Here is a 16,203-nt window from a genome sequence, read left to right on the forward strand (position 1 = left end):
TCCCTGGGGAGAGAATTCCCCAACTGGGGGGCCAACACAAAAAAGGCCCGTTCTCTAGTTGCCATCCTCCAATCACCTCAAGGAAGTGAAAACACAGAGAAGCACCTCAGATGTTGATCTCGGAGGGTGGGTGCATTCATATGGGGAAAGACGTTCTTTATGGTAACAGGGTACTGAGCCATGCATGGCTTTGTAGATCAAAAGCAGCATTTTGAATTGGGCTTGAAATTTTAGGGCTGCAAAGAAGCTTCCAGACCACCTTTGCCACGCTTAAAATGCGACCGCTCTAAGACAAATGACTGATCTGGCTGGTTCTAGGCGTGCAAACACAATGAAGAATAATTTAAGGGAGGAAAACCACACACAGAAACACTTTGTTGTTATTTGCCTTCAAGTCGATTATGACTTACAGCAACCCTATGAATCAGCAACCTCCAATAGCATCTGTTGTGAACCACCCTGTTCAGATCTTGTAAGTTCAGATCTGTGGCTTCCTTTATGGAATCAAACCATCTCTTATTTGGCATTCCTTTTTTTCTACTCCCTTTTGTTTTTCCCAGCATTATTGTCTTTTTTAGTGAATCATGTCTTCTCATTATGTGTCCAAAGTATGATAACCTCAGTTTAATCATTTTAGCTTCTAGAGACAGTTCTGGTTTAATTTGTTCTGACACCCAAAAATTTGTCTTTTTCGCAGTCCATTGTATGCGCAAAGCTCTAATCCAATAACACATTTCAAATGAGTTGATTTTTCTCTTATCCACTTTTTTCACTGTCCAACTTTCACATCCATACATAGAGATTGGAAATACCATGGTCTGAATGATCCTGAAGTTACTGTTCAGTGATACATTGATTGATTGATTGATTGATGATTGAGTGATTGATTGATTGATTGCATTTGTATACCACCCCATAGCCGAAGCTCTCTGGGCAGTTTACAACAATTAAAAAGATTAAAAACAAATATACAAATTTAAAAACACATTTTTAAAAAGCAATTTAAAAACATATGCTAAAATGCCTGGGAGAAGAGGAAAGTCTTGACCTAGCACCAAAAAGATAACAGTGTTGGTACCAGGTGCACCTTGTCAGGAAAATCATTCCATAATTTGGGGGCCACAACTGAGAAGGCCCTCTCCCTTGTTGCCATCCTCCCAGCTTCCCTCCAAGTAGGCACCCGGACGAGGGCCTTGGATGATGAGCATAGTGTATGGGTGGGTTCATGTCGGGAGAGGCGTTCCATCAGGTATTGTGGTCCCAAGCCGTGTAAGGCTTTATAGGTTAAAACCAGCACCTTGAATCAAGTTTGGAAATATACAGGCAGCCAATGCAAGTGGGCCAGAATCGATTTTATATGTTCGAACTGTCTGGTCCCTGTTACCAATCTGGCCGTTGCATTTTGCACAAGCTGCAGTTTCCGAACCATCTTCAAAGGCAGCCCCACATAGAGTGCATTGCAGTAATCTAATTTGGAGGTTACTAGAGCATGGACAACTGAAGCCAGGTTATCCCTGTCCAGATAGGGGTGTAGCTGAGCCACCAACCGAAGTTGGTAGAAGGCACTGCGTGCCACTGAGGCTACCTGAGCCTCAAGTGACAGAGATGGTTCTAGGAGAACCCCCAAGCTACGAACTTGGTCCTTCAGGGGGAGAGCAACCTCATCCAGGACAGGTTGGACAATCACTATCCAGTCAGAAGAACCATCCACTAGCAGCATTTCAGTCCTGTCTGGATTGAGCCTCAGTTTATTTGCCCTCATCCAGTCCATTGTCACAGTCAGACACTGGTTCAGCATATTGACAGCCTCACCTGAAGAAGATGAGAAGGAGAAATAGAGCTGCGTGTCATCAGCATACCGATGGCAACGCACTCCAAAGCTCCGGATGACCACACCCAATGGTTTCATGTAGATGTTGAACAGCATGGGGGACAGAACTGACCCCTGTGGAACCCCATACTGGAGAGTCCAGGGTGCCAAGCAATGTTCCGCAAGCACCACTTTCTGGAGCCGACCCGCCAATTAGGACCGGAACCACCACCATGCAGTCCCTCCCACTCCCAACTCAGCCAGTCTTCCCAGAAGGATACGATGGTTGATGGTATCGAAAGCCGCTGAGAGATCAAGGAGAATCAACAGAGTCACACTCCCCATCTGTCTCCCGACAGAGGTCATCATACAGGGCGACCAAGGCTGTTTCCGTGCCAAAACCAGGCCTGAAACCTGATTGAAAATGGATCCAGATAATCAGTCTCATCCAAGAGTGTCTGGAGCTGGCCTGCCACCACTCATTGCATCTTTGCATTTGAATAAAAACGCTAAGAAGGGGGGGGGGGAACAGAGAGCATCCTGCATTGCAGGTGCAACTTCTCAACAACTCACTTAAGGAGCTGACTTTGTTTTCACTTCTAAAAATAAAAAGGTTGTCGACTCCCAAGAAGATCAAACTGGGACAGTCTTTCTTCTCACTGACTCTTAGCACAGAGCAACTCTTGTCCCCTACTGAGACAGCTTCCCGACAGAATCTCAGCAATTGACTTAAGCCTAAAATGAAAAGGCCCCCCATCTGCAAAAGGCAGCATGTGTACAGTATTCATCTCTGTTCTATTTGTGATAATAGGCCTGCCCTCTAAAGAGAGAGTGTCTGCCTCGTGCCAAATTTTGCAACAATACCACCGACTCTGCAAAAGGGAAACTCCCACTTGAGCTGAGCCTTCCAAACTCGCAGCACACAGGGACCTCAACTTGACAAGTGAAGATCATAGACCAGAGATTATGCACTAAGCCCCTCTAAGGGTACAATTAATTCTGAGTGAAAAGGCTTCTGTAAGTCACACAGAGATAACAGCAGATTTCCCCAGTAATATCAGCCTGAAAAATTCTGTCTCTGTATAACAAAATCCAAACACAAATTATTACAGGAAAACAATAAGATGACCTACCTTGAGATCACCTTGGCTTCCTTCCAGGTGCTCTACCAGCTCTGCTACTAAGCCAGATTGTTCACTTAACTACCCTCTAGTGAAATAGCTTTATTTGGTGCTTTTAGCATATGAATTCCCAAGAGATTCTCCATCCCAGTAGTTTCGAGATGTTTGGCTTCAGGGGTGTATGTGAGGAGGACTAAAGAGAGGTAAATCAGTGCTTTGACTGCTTCCCTGTCTAGAAAGAGATATTTGAAGCTATCAACACTGGAGGATGGAGAGGAATTATTCAGCATGTTACAAAACTGTGCATTTCAGCTTGGGGTGGGTAGAGGATGACATTCACATCATAAAATGTAGTATTTAGTAGCAAGGAGCTAGAGATGGGGGAGAAATTTGATTCAGTTCGCATTTAAAGCCGAACTGATCAAATTCGCATTTTCTGAAACAATATAAGAACTCTAGCATAGCCATCCTTCAAAATCCGCTCTTATCCGAATTTTGCAATTTAGCTCAATCAAACAAGTGTAATGGGCCAGCCCAGATACGGACTTGAAATATGAATAAAATGTGCTGAAATCATTTACATTTGTTTATATTTGCTTAATGGGCTTAATCTATAGCTTAATAGGAAAAATGTTCTCTTTGAAAATGGGCTTCACCCTCCCTTCTGAACAAAGTATTGTTTTGCATGAGAATGTTGATGTATAGTATATGATATGGCATCTAGGTAGTCAGACAACATTCTGGTTGTTTAAGAGGAAACTCCTTATATGGTATGGTTAACACCATAACATTCAACTAGTTGTTGACACTAGTCATACTTGCTGTCTCTAGGAAAAGGCATAGAGAGGCAGCTAGTGCTGCTTCTAGCAGGCAGGAATTGATCAGGCCATGGGAACATGTCTTCCTTTAGATAAGAAAGGGTATAAAAGGCCGAGTTCTATAGCACTCATTACCCCTCAGCTCTGCTGGAGTAGGGTTCGAAGAAAGCAGAAACCTGGGGAGCTGAAATTAAGACTGGAAAAATGAGAAACAGAGAGAACCAAAATTGAAAGATCTTTCCATCCCTACAAGGAGCCTCTCCTAATGGAGAGATCTATTTTTAGATGGCAGGATTGCCACCCAAAGGAAATAATTGGAGCCCCATTGGTAAAGAAACAGAAAGTCAAACTCCACTTATTGGGGTGCTATGCAAAAATAAATAGCTAAAATAGATGATCATAAATTGTTTCCTACCCAGCTTGGTGCTGTCATCTTAAGGGATGATCCCCATCATAAAATGGGTCATATAGTACAGTGAGCTTCTAAGATCTTACAATCCCATCTTTTCCTTGAACCCAAGAAGAACCCTGCAAGAATCCTAGCTGAACAATACCACCAATTCCAATTATATCGCTATACTCAATTTGCATAATTGATTCCTGATCTCATTAGTCACACAGAAATGGCTGGTTCTGGCATAACATTTTACATCCAGGAGATGTCTTTTGGAATCATTCTGAGACTCTAAGAATATATGCAAGGATGTCATCATCTTTGGAAGGTTCACCTGCACACCTTCCCCAAAGACAATCCTGTGAATCGATTGTTCCATTGTTGATTTTAACCCAGCATCAAGACACAGGGTTACATCTATTTACTCTACCTACACACTTATCAGATGCCTTTCTATTATGGGATGCTCAAGGTGATGGACAAATATTCAAAAAAAATCAACAATAAAGTATATTTCAGGAGTGAATCACTCAGACAGAATGTATTTAGCTGTAAAACTATTCATATACCACCCTCTTGCAAAACATTGGGGTGGTATAAAACAGCATAAAAACATGTAAAAGCAATACGTAATGATCTTTGAAATGACTGGCTACCCAAGAGATGTTTTAAACAGCTGCAAAGGCCTGTCAATACAAAAATCTTGAAGATTTTTTAAGATCTCGTAGACGCCTGAAAGTCAAAAGTGAGGATGCCAGCAACATCTCTGCTAGAAGAGTGTTTCACAGCATGGGACATGTGACACCAAATGCCCAACTTGTGGTTGAGGCCAGTTAGGCCTCAGTATCACAGGGAACAACTAATGGCACTCCTCCAAAGGATCTCAGTGATCAGGTAACAATATAAGGGCTTCAGTGTTCCTTAAGGTACCCTGGACCCAGGTTGTTCAGAGCTTTGTATATGAATACAAAATCAGCATAGGAGCCTTGAACCTGACTTGGTAGCATATGGGCAGCCGGTGCAGATGTTTTAGGAGAGGTGTCACATGCTGTCTGCCTCCGTCAGCAGTCTAGCTAAAAAAAGAAATTAAATTGGAAAAATTTTGGTTTCAGTTCTCTACCTTGAGGCAGAAGTTGCAAAACAATCCTTCCATTAGTAAAAGATGCCTGACACACGTGTATGAGCACCTTTGCACCAAAACCCTTGTCATATCGTTTTCTCCTGGACAGCGTTCAAAAAAGCAGGAAGTGCAAGGCACAGGGCCAGCTCCAGATTTCTGGGGGCCCATGGGCAAAGACTATCAGGGAGCCCCTTGCCCTCTTGCTTCTCAAACCACACTGCTCCTCCCTCTTGGCCTCACCATTTTAAAGTAGAACAAAACCTGAACAGAAAGACTGAGGTGACAAGTGGAATCAGACTAGGGTTGCCAGGTCCATGGCCTGAGGCTGATCCTGTATCTTTAGGAGAAGAGAAAGTCAGCCAAGTGCAGGTGTTCTTGCAACCCTGTAATGGGAAAAACCACAAGGTGGAATTCTCCCTTCTCCCTGCACAACTTTTAAAGATACAGAAGACTTCTTGGAGGCCGGGCCTGGCAACAACGCCTGGAATTAATAGTGACCAGAAAAGGAACAACAAGAAAAAATACTGTTTGTTTTTTTAAAGAAAACATCCTGAGCCTTTGAACCTCTAATGAATAATATTTGACACAACTGAGCAGCATACCTTTTTGGCACTAGCTGATGGATTGCTCCCTCAGACCACTTCAGTGAGTCGAAATGCAGCCACTGTTGGAAGAGGGCAATGGACAATCCTCAACACGACAGACAAACAACAAACCCAGGGAGCCTTTTCTGTGTGGAGGAAAGAATAAGCGCAAGCACATGCCGAACCCAGGAAGAAAGTTTTGCCTAATTTTTTTTCTCCAGAACTAGTTCAGAATAAAAGTTTTAAAAATAGTAAGCCATTTCATCCCGGTGGATACAGGAAAGATGTAGCAGACATTGTTGAACATTTTTTCCTGAAAGGAGAGGAAGTGGTCCCCCAGACTTCTAACATGGAAAGGGCTGCAAGCACAAAGGTAGAATTCATGCTTTCCATCTAAATTGTCCCAGGTTTGATCCCTGGCATCTCCAGACAGGGCTGGGAAAAAAACTCATGTAGAAGCCTGGAGAGATGCTGCCAGTCAGTGTCGTAGGCAGTGGTGGCCAGTGGCTCCATGTCAGTGGGGCACTGGAATCCACTCTGGGTTTTAGTTTTAGTTTGAACTTTCATGGAGCTGTCCAAGGTTCTTCAGCACCTTGGACAGCTCCTTCAGAGTTTGAGCTCAAACCCGGAGTGGATTCTGCTGCCCCACTGACATGGAGCCACTGGCTGCCACTGGCAGTAGGTATACCCGAGTTAGATAGACTGATGGTCTGCCTCAGTATAGGGCACCTTCCCATGTTTGTGTTTAGTTGCTCATACAATTAAAGATGTAAGCAGCCAGCATTTTTCCAAAGGCTCCTACCTGTCCTATATCAGTCACATTAAAAAGGCAACTCACCTGTATAAATGCAACAAGAAAAGATAGACAGTCTGTTAAGGAACAAAAAGATCCAAGAAATGTAATTCATGTTTGTTATTTGGAGACAGTGAAAAACAAAGATTTTGGGAGTAGGATACACATATCAGGTTAATTAAATTAAGATTTACTCCTTTCAGTTTTTCCCTTCAATTCCTGATTCTCTTACCCATCCAGTCATTAAATGACAGCTCAGATTCTTACAGGGGAAAATAACCCACCAATACTGTTTTATTAAGTTTTGCTCTCACTGTTGTCAAGCAGCTTGGATTTATGGTGTATTCGCTTAGCTCCAAATAGCATTTGCATTCACTTTGTACTGAACATTTGCCAGATGTACCCTTTTTGCCTCACAGACACATCTGAAAAAGTGCATTTGAAATGCTATTTTTAAAAAGTTTTCAAATGCCCCAGCAAACAAATTGCCTTTCACAAGAGCAGCCCACGAACAAAGCTTGTGAACGGGGGGGGAAACTGCTCAGCTGACAAAACGCTCCACTTAACTTTTTATGCTGCAAAATTAATTGCCGCCGTTAGAGATGCTGGATCTGTCAGTAAGATATAAGGAAACCAATTTCTCCACAAATGCATTAAAAGACCTTTCCGGGCACTTTTCTGCACAAATGAGATTGTAACAAAACAAATACAAAAAAAAGAAAAGAACAGAAGATAAAATGTAAGTTGTTAATATTTTACTATTTTGGATTCCGCCCCCCTTCTCTTTCTCTGCAGCAGAATAAATGCAGGGAAGTGCTCATGAAACATACCCACTATTTTTTTAAAAAAAATAATACCACCTATGCCAAGGGTGGGAAGCCCCAGGTTTTGGGCCAAATGCAGCCCTCTGGACTTCTCTATCTAGCCCTCAGGACTGCCCAAGCCACACCCTTCTACAGGGCATGTCCCTCACTGGTCTTGTCCTACATACCCTCCTCTAATGATTTTACCTCGCTGGAATGGGCCTTTGGACTGTGATAAAACCTCTTGCTTGCCTGCATAAGAACGTAAGAAGAGCTCTGCTGGATCATGTTAGTGGCCCATCTAGCCCACCATCCTGTTCTCACAGTGGCCAACCAGGTGCCTGTGGGAAGCCCAAAAGCAGGATGCTATGCTATCTCTCCCCTCCCACGGTTCAGCAACTGGTATTCAGGAGCATGCTGCCTCTGGCCATAGAGGCAGAGCATGGAAGATGCACATTGGTTCTGTGTCTGGCCATATCCATTTTGCCACATCCACCATTGGTATGCGCCCCTCTTGAACATTGCCCATAATTGAATATGGCCCTCCGGGGCCTACCTAATCAACCATGGCAGGGATGGGGTTCGCAGCCTAGTTCTGATCCACTTATATTCCAATAGTCCGTGGTTCCATCCAGATCTGCCCTTCTTTTGTTCCCTCTTGCTTTGTCACTTACCAATTTGATCCGCTGTTGTTGTTTTTTCGGTTGCCAAAAAAAAATGTGTAATTTTGAACATAAAAGCCTATGTAAATGATCACAGTGTTCAACGTGGTTTATTTTTTCCTATTTATCATACCTACACACTGTTACGAATGCATCAATTTAGACGAAATTACAAAGATAATTATGTAAAATCGGGGGGGATCAGTGCTGATTACAGCCGCGGCCTGCCGCAAGAAATCAGTGCCGGTCCGAAAAGACAGCAGACTGTCCAATTCAGTTGGAATCTGGTACTAAGTCCAATTTAGCGGACATTCTCCCCCATCCCTAATGCATGGCACACCAAAATCCATGTCCCAAGAGCCTTACAATATATAGTCAACATAGGGAAGAGAAGAGGAAAGGGAGGAGTAAACAAAACAAGAGTGAGAGTTGTTAGGAGTACCCTATTCCCCTCACAAAGCTACCATTTGCAGACTGGTTTAACAGTCAGTCCCTCTTCCCAGACCCAGGGAGTTCTGGAAATTGTTGCTGTATGAAGAAAATAGGAGTCTCCTAAGAACTCTCAGCTCCCTTCAAAAACTACACTTCCCAGGATTCTTTGGGGGAAGCCATGACTGTTTAAAATTGAAAAATAGTGGGGAAATAGTGTGAAAAAATAGGTCTGGGAGGAAGGACATTCTTTGACATAGAGAGTAGGAGACAAAGTAGCAAAGGCAAATTAATCAGAAAGACACCTTGGTTTAAAAACAAACAAAACAGGAGAGACGGTAGATGCAGGCCAGTCAGAGCCCATGTGGTGTAGCAGTTAGATTGTCTGCCTGGGTTGTTGTTGTTATGTGCCTTCAAATCGATTATGACTTATGGTGATCCTATCAATCAGCAACCCTCAATGTTGAAATGTTTTGCAACTGGTTGCCCCACTTTTTTTTGTTAAGATTACTGATTTGTGGTTTCTGAAGCATTTAATATTGCCCATTTGAGGTTATCTAGGTGGAACATCTATGTTCTCTTACACTCACTTATCGCATTGGTCACAGCCTGTTGGACTTTTCTATAACAGCTATAGAGATGCCAACAGATCCAGCAGCTTTGACTGAAAGGGAGAACTTTTGGATATACTCTCTGGACACATTGGCACCACATGGCCTGAACCTGGAAGACAGTACCACCACTACTTAGCTTCCGCAAATGAAGCCCCTCTGAGCATTCCATCCTCAAAGCTCTATAACTGCCACCTTGGTAACAGCATTTGTATGTTAGCAGCTGATGAAGGCAGAAGCCGAAACATTTTGGTATTACAATAAAAACCTCTGTTTTGTTAATCACAACTACGTGCATATATTTTTAGGTGATTAACGGAATCCTTATAGGGATCCAGAGCAAGCTTGGGTGAAGCTCTGTTTGTTGCTTTCAAAACTGTAATATATATATGTGTGTGTGTGTGCGTGTCAATAAAACCATATATATATATATATATATATATAATATATGTCAATAAAACCATCGATCACAAGGACAATACATTCTCCATGACATTCATTCTAAGGAAACCAAACCCGAGATATGTGCTGACATCCCTGAAATTTCTCACTGCTCGTATGTTAGGGTGTATGTAACAATATTCTTATATTATTGAGATCTATCACCACATGATAGACTCAAAAAAGGTGGCAGCATTACATAGCAAAGCAGGGTCTGAAGGTTCAGCATGCAGAATCCCTACTGCAGTTCAAATGGTCTGGATAGAAGACTACCTAGAAACCTCACACATGTGGTCTTGAATGCCATCAATTAAGAAAGGTGGGATATAAGTTTAATAAATAAATACCCGATTGTCAGGCCTTGCCTCCTTAGTCAGTCCCCGGGATCATCAGATTCCCAGGGGATCTCCTACTTCAGAGTAGAGGTAAGCAAGAAATGCAGTTCAGTTTGCATTTCAAGCCAAATCTATCAAATGTACACTTTCCGAAACAATATCAGATCCTTCAAAATTCACACTTATTCAAATTTTTCAATGTAGTTTGCCAATCAAACAATGTTTACAATAGACATGCATAAGAATATATGAGTGAAAAATATACAAAAAATGTGTTCTATTCAGAGAAATTGCTTGCACAAATGGGTACATTAGTCAAAGCTGCCTATTAAAAATGTGTTTACTTTGAGATATTCACACTAAAGTACTGGAGAATTCTCATGAGTTTTTTTTTTTAAAAAAATTGCAAATTGCTGCAGGTGTGTGGAGAAATAAATTTAAGAATGGAAAAATGAGAAACTGAGAGAACTGAAATTGACAGAACTTTCCATCCCTACTAGGGATGGCACAGAATATTTGCAACATCGGATTTGGTATCGAATTCTGGGATAATCCGCAAATTTGCCTCATCTTTGAATAGGCTCCCGCACTTTGCGTGTGTTCATGGCTGTTCTCGACACCATAATTTTTTTTAAAAAAATCCACGGTGAGAATTACATAATTATTTATGTAATTATTTTTGTAATCTGCTGCTGTTTTGTGCGTTATATAGATATACAGCAGCATAAGGAATAATGGAGAAAATTACAGATTTTTTCAGAAAAATAATGGGGGGAAAGGGAGAACTGGGAATTGCAATAACTAGCGGAACACAGTTTATAGTGAATAGGAACTGGCAGCCCATTTGACGAGTTGAAAAATGGAACGGAATCAGATAGCGAACCCCATCCCTAGTCCCTCCATCAGCAATCACCTGATGAGCACAAACCTGGGTGCTCAGATCATCATTGATCCCATCTGTTGTATACTTTGTTCCCACCAGCGTATCCTGCCTTTGACCCTTCCTTCCCCTAGGGTCCCTGCCTTGTGGAAACCTTTCTCCAGCCCCTGAAGCCTCCAGACCTTCCTTACCAACTGCTTCTTCTGTTCCTTCCCCTCTGAGGTAAAACTTCCAACCCCCTGGGTTTTTTTCTTCCCAGCCTCATTCTCTTGCAGTATCTCCACACTCCACTTGCTCTCTGTCACTCAGTTTGGGCACTCCCCGGAAATTAGGGTTGCCAGGCTCAGGGCCTGAGAATGATTCTGTATCTTTAAGGGAAGACAAAATTCAGCCAAGTGCAGGTTTTCTTGCAACACTGTAATGGGAAAAACCACAAGGTGAAATTCTCCCTTCCCCCTGCACAACTTTTAAATATACAGAAGACCTCGTGGAGGCTGGGCCTGGCAACCAAGAGGTCTTCTATATCTTTAAAAATTGTGCAGGGGGACGGGAGAATTTCACCTTGTGGTTTTTCCCATTATAGTGTTGCAAGAACACCTGCACTTGGCTGAATTTTCTGTTCTCTTAAAGATACAGAATCATTCTCAGGCTCTGAGCCTGGCAACCCTACCGGAAATGCAGGCAGATGCCTTTTTATTCTTCCGCTGTGTGCATTCCTCAGCTCTGCCTGCATTACTTGAAGGAGGATCGCTCCCTTCAGGTGAGCTAATCAAGCCTGCTGGCAGCGTGTACATTCTCTGGATTAAAGTGACCAAGAGTCTATGCCAACTGTGGAACTAGGGTCAGATAGATTAGTTTCTTTCCATTCCATGTCAGATTATGGCCCCATCTGCACTATACATTAAAAGCAGTATCATGCCACTTTAAACAGTCATGGCTTCCCCCAAATGACCGTGTGAACTGCAGCTTGTTACAGATGTTGAGAGTTTTTAGGAGACCCCTCTTCCCTTCACAAAGCTACAATGCTCAGAGTGGTTTAACAATCCCTCTTCCCAGGAAACTCTGGGAATTGTAGCTCTGTGAGGGGTAGGGGTCTCCTAACAATGCTCAATATCCATGAAAACTACAGTTCCCAGGATTCTTTGGGGAAAGCCATGACTGTTTAAATTGATTCAATAGTGCTTTAAAGGTGTCGTGCAGATGGGTCTTACGTGTGTCCCATAATAGGTCCATTTTGTTCAGTTTAATGTGGGGTGTTTTTTTAAAAAAACAGGTGCATTTTGCACTCACGTTCACATAAAATACACTTTTTTAATTCATCACAAAATTTGGAGATGTGCGCAGTCAGTAACCGCGTTCCAATCGGCATACAAGTTTGGGAACTGCAGATTAAGTCAGTTCACTTTAAAATGCGCACTGAACAAAAGTCTCCTCCTTCTCTACTTGGAACTATGCAAATAGAGCACTTCGAATGATAAATCAGAAAGCGTAGAGAGGCGAGAAAAGGTTAGTAAGACAAAGCCTTCCCTTCCAACCGTTTCTGCACAGTCCCTTTTCAGCAGAAAGCAAGCAACATCTGGGGGAGGGGGGATTAACAGCTTGAAACAATTACAAAAAAATTATATATAAACTTCTCCACAGAAAGATACAAAGCAACTTCACAGAGTTTTATATGCAGCATAAATTAGGAGGCAATGTTATTTATTTTATTTTACAAACTGAGGTGCTTGCTTTCCTTTTTCAGATTTATTGCTTGGGAGCATTAAAATGTCTAAAGCAGTTTACATAGCCCATCACAGTGGGAATTTGCTTGGGGATAAGGGAGTTTGTAATTGCAATTCTAAAACTAGACCTATAAGCCTGAAGTAGTGTTTAAAAACATTTTAAGGGCTTTATAAAATGCCTTCCAACAAAACTGAAAGTAATGTATCTTTGAAAAGAAAGAGGAAAGGAGGCTAATTTCCCAACAAACTGCAAACGCGGGATCACACACCACTGATCATTATAATAAAAGGTTCTCGTAAATAATACAGTTGAAATGAAATATAATTTTTTGGATGGATTAAGGGAATTATCTCCAAAATTAAAAAGAGAATGAATGGAATTCTGGCTTGCTGGATGATTCCTAGAGCTATCTCCCCAGAACTTTAACAAGGATGTGTCCTAAAGTACTGAGGCACTGTAGCTCACTTTATTTTTCAGAATGTGTCAAGCAGTTACACTTCTCCGGGTTCTCATTATATGGAACAAATGGAAAGCATTTCTAAAAAGGAAACAACAGGCAAATTGTCACATATGAACACACACACACACACATATCTTTTGATTCATATATACCACATTTCCACCACAGGTGACCTAGTTTACTGGGAACCAGCATTTCTAGGCCTTGTTTCCATGGACTCTTTTTGGTGCCAGATCTCATGCTATCCATAAAATATAAATGCCATATAGGAAACAGCAGACAAATTGTTCCATGTGCATGTCTCTTTTGCTTCATGTATACCACATGTATACGGAGAATGGTCATAGTTCGGTGACAGAACACATCCTTTGCATGTAGAAGGCCTAAGGTTCAATTCCTAGCATATCGTAAGAGCCCTGCGTGATTACACCAACGGCCCATTTGTCCAGCATTCAGTTCTAGGGTTGCCAGGTTTGTGGCCTGAGACTGATCTTGTATCTTTAGGAGAAGAGAAAGTCAGCCAAGTGCAGGTGTTCTTGCAACCCTGTAATGGGAAAAACCACAAGGTGAAATTCTCCCTTTTCCCTGCACAACTTTTAAAGATACAGAAGACCTCTTGGTAGCCAGACCTGGCCTCCAAGAGGTCTGCTGTATCTTTAAAATTTGTGCAGGGGGAAGGGAGAATTCCACCTTGTGGTTTTTCCCATTACAGGGTTGCAAGAATACCTGCACTTGGTTGACTTTCTCTTCTCCTAAAGATACAGGATCAGTCTCAGGCCGTGAACCTGGCAACCCTATTCTATTCTCACAAAACAGGCATCATATTGGAAGCCCACAAGCACAGTAACATTCTCCCACTCAGGATCCCCACAATCCGTCCAGTTAAAGGGGATTGTCAAGAACTTAAGCAAGGCTGGAGCAGGGAGATCTACCCATGACCCTAGAGAACATAAAATATCTTTTCAGTCCTTCCGTTGTAGTAAAGCTTGATGCTAGGACAGAGATCAAATTCCTAATTCCACCTCCCTCCCCAAACGTCCCCCAATTTTCCTGTCAGCAGGTAGATACCAAGAAAAACTTAAGTTCTAAATCCTTTTTCATCCCTTAAATGCTGAATTCTGCAGCAACCTCCCATGTTAATACTTTTAAATAGGAAATAATTATAGGCCGGTTTCCTGAATTGGGCTGATGCGATTTTAATGGCCAAAAATACTATTCTTGAGACACTTTCTTGAAGCCGATTGCTGCCGTGACAAAACACAAACCAACTTATTTGGCAGGGTTAGTCTATGATCCAGGAATCTTCATACATCAATATAGAATAGATTTCTTTTTTAAAAGCAAGAAATATTACACAATTACCAAGTTTTCAAATTGGAGTTAACACACACACCCTTTATAGTAAAAAGCACCACATTTTGACTGAGGAAACAAATGAGAAAACAGGCTCTGCTTGCTGGAGGGAAAATGTGGTTTTAGTTTCTCGTGTTTTCATTGGTTTTGCAACACCTTATTAAAGCTGCATGCCACATATATAAAATTACTGGTGGCACTTGTCTAATCCACGGAAGTTGTATTTCATTACAGTGCCTCCTGTACATAAATAAATAAACCAAGCATTCTTTGCCATGGCCTTTCCGCACCTTGGATATCGGCAGCTTTTGGATATTTCTGCATTCCAAGAAAATATGTGTCCACCACATATGCATGCTTCTGTACATTTTAGCCAACTGCTCACAGTAAATTACAAGAAAATACACCTCTCTCGGCAGACCAGCTGTCGTTACATTAGGTTTGAAGGAGAGACAGAAATTTCCCTTTAGAACCACTCCCTCCATGTTTTAATAAAACCGGCTGGTCATAAGATGGGCATTTTAGCTCTTAAAGGCCAATATTCCCAGCGAGAGACTGTCGTGCAGCTGCTGTCAGAACAATCATCCATGTTGGAGATGGAGAAATCACCCTGTCACAGCAACTTTAGATCCCACACTAGATGCAACGGTATATCTGCAAGATTCAAAGCATCTTTGGCCTCATAAAATGTCAGAGTCAGAAGAATCACCTAGTCTAAGCCCCTGCCTAATGCAGGAGCTGCATTGCAAGATGCAGCTACAGCATCTTTGACCGATGGCCATTCAGCTTCTGCTTGAGGACCTCCAATGAAGGACAGCCCACCACTTCCTAAGGCAGTCTGTTCTATTGTCAAACAGATCTTATCATGAGAATGTTTCCCCAGTGTTTAGCTGAAACCTGCTTCCCTTCCATTTCCATCCTCTGGTCCTTTCCTTCTAAAGCAACAGAGTTCTATCTTCTGTGTAAGAACCTAAGAAGAGCCCTGCTGGATCAGGGCAGTGGTCTATTTAATCCAGCATCCTGTTCTCACAGTGGCCAACCAGATGTCTATTGGGAAGCCCAACAGCAGGACCTGAGCACAACAGCATTCTCTCCATGTGATTCCCAACAGTGGGCATTCAGAGGTATACTGCCTCCGACAGTGGAGGTAGAACCTAGCCCTTGACTGCTCTTTGGACATTTGAAAACAACTTTCAAACTGCTGGATATGAATTTGAGTCCATTGTCTACATTTCTATTAAAATCAGACATGCTTTTAAAGTCAGGAAGTCTCATCATACAGCAGGGATGGGCATGAAATTCAATTAAATTCACATTTCAAGCCAAATCTATCAAATTCACACTTTCCAAAAGAATCAGAGAACTGAAACACAGCCATCTTTCAAAATGCGCACTGACTTTAATTTTGCAATGCAGTTTGCGAACCAAATAATGTTTACAAAATTGCATATGTTGGAAGCGTGCACGTGCACGAATATATGTGAAAACAACATACAAAGTGCATTATATAATGAGAAACTGCTTGCAAAATATGTGCATTTCTCAAAACTGCTTATAACAAAGTATTTATTAGGAGAAATTCACACTAAAATGCTGGAGAATGTTCATGAGGATTTTTGCAAATTGCTGCAGAAATGGGGAGAACTGAAAGTAAGACTGGAAAAATGAGAAACTGAGAGAACCATAATTGACAGATCTTTCCATCTCCGCCACGCAAAATTTATTAAAATCATTTCTCTTTGGTGAGTGTCAGTGGAGACTGGTCCATTAGGGTGAACGGGGCACTGCCCTCCCAACTTCAATCTGCCCTCAGCCAGTCCACACCTGCCTGCCTTCTTATTTACAGCCAGTCAGGGGTGTCTCT

The 16,203-nt window shown here is 42.1% G+C and overlaps 1 protein-coding gene across 7 annotated transcripts in view; it reads right to left on the reverse strand.

The window, feature by feature from the left end:
- PKNOX2 (PBX/knotted 1 homeobox 2) overlaps nucleotides 1–16,203 on the reverse strand; it is a 467,254-nt gene that overhangs the window by 406,162 nt on the left and 44,889 nt on the right. The window contains exon 1 of one of the 7 annotated variants that reach the window (XM_061592844.1): nucleotides 5,866–5,914. The exons of 5 other annotated variants lie outside the window; for them this stretch is intronic. The gene's annotated coding sequence lies outside the window, so the exon portion shown is untranslated. Of the gene's footprint in view, nucleotides 1–2,943; nucleotides 2,965–5,865; nucleotides 5,915–16,203 lie in introns of those variants that run through there. One more of the 7 variants, XM_061592845.1, reaches the window with a different exon arrangement.

This window comes from Rhineura floridana, chromosome 12 (genome assembly GCF_030035675.1).
Source record: "Rhineura floridana isolate rRhiFlo1 chromosome 12, rRhiFlo1.hap2, whole genome shotgun sequence".
Taxonomy (NCBI): domain Eukaryota; kingdom Metazoa; phylum Chordata; class Lepidosauria; order Squamata; family Rhineuridae; genus Rhineura; species Rhineura floridana.